This window comes from Palaemon carinicauda, chromosome 10 (genome assembly GCF_036898095.1).
Source record: "Palaemon carinicauda isolate YSFRI2023 chromosome 10, ASM3689809v2, whole genome shotgun sequence".
Classification (NCBI taxonomy): Eukaryota; Metazoa; Arthropoda; class Malacostraca; order Decapoda; family Palaemonidae; genus Palaemon; species Palaemon carinicauda.
Genome location: NC_090734.1, coordinates 162,600,793 through 162,605,792, shown reverse-complemented (window position 1 = coordinate 162,605,792; position 5,000 = coordinate 162,600,793).

Genomic DNA, 5,000 nt, shown 5'->3' with positions numbered 1-5,000 from the left:
AGCTCAAGTGGCTGACGAATTTGTCTTGACTCATAGAGCAGGTTCAGGCAATTTCGTCAGCAAAGATAAAAGTAATAATGTAGTAGAGTCAGTGAATTTTCATAAAGGAATAAGAGGTGATAATAATAAGTAAGAATTCAGTGGTTCAAAATAATTTCCCCGCTAGTAACAATGGAAGATTCACGGGGTAAACCTGGTACTCGTGTATTTTCCAATGGAGGTAGTTCTGGAACGAGAAACAATAATGTGAAAACTTGTTTTTGGGTGTAAGAAAACCCGGTCATTTCCAGGCTCAATGTCAAGCCAGAACAAATTATCTTCAAAAAAATAATCCTTTGGCTTTAATGCCAAGTACATCTCCTGACGTAAAATTACCCATAATTAGTAGTGATAGTGGTAGTAATTGTACGCCTGGAGATGGGAATAATAATCCACAGGAATGACTGAAGTATGATAAATACATATGGCCTGGTAAAGTAATATATAATTCTGTCATTATTGATGTTAAGTTCTTGAGAGATACTGGGTCTGCTCGTTCGTTAGTGCTGGAAAGCAGTTTGAAGGGTTTGGTGAAGTATTCAGGGAACTTTATTGTTCTGGGAGGTTTCCCGAACACAATAGTTTCGGCTCCTTTAGCAGAGGTAAGGTTGTCATTCCCTGGGTATTATGGAAAGATAGAGTTGGCCGTTGTGAGAGTCTTCCTATAGCTGGTATTGATGGCATATTAGGAAATGATATGGTTAATAGTGATGGCAAGGAATTATTTCCAATATTGTCAATCAATAAGTGTCCAGTGGCGGTTACCACTAGAGCTGCAGCAAGAGCTGCAGACTTATTAAATAATGATGAAGAGTTAAATTTGAGTAGTTTAGAAGTAGACGTAGATGTAGGAAGACCCGGGTCAGTAGTAAGTAATGTAGTAAGTAGTGATAATATAATTCCAGATTGGGATCGAACAGCTTTTATTGAAGCCCAGAAAAGAGAGTATAATTTTAATTTGGGTGATACTTCTGACTTGACAAAGCCTCGATTCTGGGTAAAAAAGTGCCTGTTATATAGGGTGAGTCGTCCCCTGGTTGCTAATGATCCCCAAATGTCTCGTATTGAGCAAATAGTGGTGCCTTCTCACTTTCAGGGACAAATATTAAATATATCTCATGATGATGCATTCTCTGGTCATTTTGGTGTCTGGAAGACGTTCCGTCGGTTGGCTAAATGTTTTTGGTGGCCAGGAATGAAATCGTCAGTAAAACAATATGTGAAAGAATGTCCAGTGTACCAAGTGGTAGGTAAACCTAATCAGACAATTGTAAAAGCACCTTTATATCCTATAACAGCTATTGGCGAGCCATTTAGTGAGCTAGTAGTTGATATAGTAGGTCCCCTGCCTAAAACTAAAACAGGTTTTGTATATTTACTGACTGTGATGGATCGGGCATCGCGATTTCCCGAAGCCATTCCCATGAAGAAAATCACATCTAAGGCTGTATTTGATCAATTGGTAATTTTCTTTTCGAGGTATGGAATCCCTCGTAAGATACAAACTGATTGTGGAATTAATTTTACTAGTAAGGAATTTCGAAGTAAGTGTGCAGGTCTGGCCATTCTGCACACTACTAGTGTTCCTTACCACCCAGAGAGTCAGGGAGTGGTGGAAAGATTCCATCAAACTCTTAAATCAATTTTAAGGAGATTTTGCTATGAGCATGGAGAGGAATGGGATAAGGGTCTTACTTTTGCTCTCTTTGCTCTTAGAAGTCATCCAAATTCATCCACGGGCGTGGCTCCTTTTGAGTTAGTCTTTGGACATAAAATAAGGGGTCCTTTAGAAATTCTATATGAAATTTTGGAGTCCGATCAAATAAAGGAGACGAACGTGGGTGAATTTGTTGATAACCTTAAAGAAAAACTTTCTAGCGCCTGGAAGTTTGCTAGAGAAAATTTAGCTAACTCTCAGGCTGCTATGAAAAGTAATTATGACAAGAAAACTCGAGCACGGTCGTTTGAGCCTGGGGAATTAGTTTTGGTGTTGGGTACTGATTCAGATAACTTCCTTGAACCCAGGTAATAAGGGGCCTTGGAAGGTGTTGAGGAAGTTATCCGATCTTAATTATGAAATAGAAGCTCCCGGGATCAAACGAAAGTGTCGAATTTTTCACATTAACCGACTGAAACCTTATGTCTCTAGTAGATCTGATACTTTGGAAACCGGGTATGAATCGGTTTCTTTGGTGGCAGAGGTGCTTCCTGATGGATCTGAGGAAATAATTAATCAAGTACCTTCGGATGCTCTATCTAAGAATGTGCAATGTTTGGATGGGTTGGATGAGCATCTGAAGCATCTTGATCTGAATCAAAGAAGGGAAATGGAAGGTTTAATTCATTCTTTTTCAGATTTGGTTAGAGACTCTCCCCGGGGGGGGGGGGGATTGACTAGTTTAATTGAACATGATGTGGTAGTAGGAGAAGCTTCACCAATTAAACAAAGCCCTTATAGACTAAATCCCACTAAAATGGATATAGTCAATAAGGAAATAGAATATATGTTGAAGCATGATTTGATACAACCTTCTGTTAGTCCTTGGAGCTCCCCTATAGTATTGGTAAAGAAATCCGACGGACAGTATCGGATGTGCGTCGACTATCGTAAGGTTAATACGCATACTAAAAATGATTCCTTTCCCCTTCCTAGAATTGACGACTGCATAGACCGCATTGGTTCAGCAAAGTATATCACAAAATTGGATTTGCTCAAGGGCTACTGGCAAGTTCCTTTGACAGATCGAGCAAGAGAGATTTCAGCATTCGTCACCCCATTCGGCTTGTATGAATGCAAGGTCATGCCTTTTGGGATGAGGAATGCTGCTTGTACTTTTCAAAGATTAATGAACCGTGTGATCTGTGGATTAGAAGGTACTGAGATTTACATTGATGATCTTGTTGTCCACAGTAATGATTGGAAAACTCATATACTCAGATTACGTAATGTTTTTGAAGCTCTCCGTGCTGCGGGTTTAGTCATTAACCTCGCTAAATGCGAATTTGGTAAGGATAAAGTTGTGTATCTGGGTCATGAGGTTGGTCTGGGTCATATAGCCCCAAAACAGGCTAACGTCGAGGCTATAACTAATTTAAAGAGACCGTGCAATGTCCGAGAAGTTCGAAAGGTGTTGGGTATGATGGGCTATTATAGAAGGTTCGTTAGGAACTTTTCTGACATTGCTCATCCCCTGAATGATCTTTTACAAAAAAATAAGAAGTTCATTTGGACTAGTGATTGTGAAGAAGCGTTCATAAGAATCAAGACTATTCTCATGTCTAAACCTATTTTGGTTTCTCCGAATTTTCAAGCTCCCTTTATAATTGCTGTTGACGCTAGTGATATAGGTATTGGAGGAGTTCTCTTTCAAAGGGGTGAACACAGGGAGGTGTACCCAATACCCTACTACAGCAAGAAGTTGTTAACGGCAGAGCGTAAGTATTCAACTATTGAGAAAGAGGCTCTCGCCCTGATCCGTATCATATCTCATTTTAAACCATACTTAACTAATCTTTCTTTTCCAGTGGAGGTATGGACGGATCATAATCCGTTAGTGTTTATTGAACGGATGAAAGGGTCTAACCAAAGAATTTTACGCTGGGCCTTGCAACTGCAAGAGCTCAACTTGGTAATTAAGCATATTAAAGGATCTGATAATAAGATCCCGGACACCTTGTCTAGGATGTAAAGGGTTTTTTTTTTTGTTTTTTTTTTTGTTTTTTTTTTGGTCTCCCTGCCTCTTTCGCCCTGCTCGTTCCTTTTTGTGTTCATTTAGAGTGAAAGCAAGTGCTAACTTTATGGTTTATTCCGACATCGTTCCGTTGTTTCGTTTATTTATGCGATATTTTTTTTTGCCTGTGTTGTTTTTAGCTTAAGTATTAGCTGTAAGAAATATTCTGTTCTATATTAGTCTTAGTTTCTTATTAGCAGATAGATAGCTCTTTATGCCATTTATTATGACTTTAAGTTTTAGCAAGGACTTTTGGAATTTCGGAACTTTATAATTTTCTGTGATTTAATACATTTTGCTCTTGGCTTTCGGTTTTTTTTAGGTTCTGTGTTTAATTAGACTATTTATATCTTTCTATGTTTGAGTTATATTTAATGCTGACCTTTTTATTTCAGGATGTGTAATGCACCATTGTGTGTACTGTATTAGATAATCCTATGCATGTTTATATTAAGGTTATCTTTACTTTTGAGATTTATTTTATTTTTAGATTTAATTGATTCTTTAGGATGTATAAAAATTTTTACTCTATTTGATAAAATTTTTTTTTTGTAGGGGGGAGAAAGGTATTAAAATAAAGTAAATTCATTATAATTTGATTATAAGTTGTTAATACTTTTCCAACCTTTTGATCTTGTTTTAGTTTTTAGTTTATTAATAAGCCAGCGTCATTCTTAGTTTGATGAACTCTGTAGAGAGTCATATGACTTCGCAGTTTTGTTTTTGTTTACCACCTTCTCCCCCGGTATTAGTGAACTACTGAAGTGCCTTATTAACGATTGCTGTTTTTCTCTCCTATAAGCTGTGTTGACTCGAGTGAAAGGCTTGATCGAATGGTGGTGATAAGTGACAGAGTTAGTTCGAGTTCCTACTCACAGTCTGACGCTTTGCCACTTCATCTTGGTGACCTTTGGAGTTTTGGAAGCACTTCCTTCGCTACTTTGTGTGTGGTCGCTGGTGTTTGTCACCCGCGGCATTCATCAGCCACGTCCCTTCCCTCGTTCGTCGGAGGATCTGCGAGCGAGTTGGCCCGTTTCTACTGAGAACGGTGCGGTTTGCGACGTTGCGAGATCCGTTGAAGTCCCGGATTCTCGGAGGCTACCACCCTTGGCGTTCCTGTGGCATTTTGGATTGCCTTCGGGCATTGCAGCTTGATCTAGTTGACCTGCTCATCAGCGTCAGTGAGTTCTTGGAACTCGTGGAGATACGTAGGGCGGCATACTACAGGTA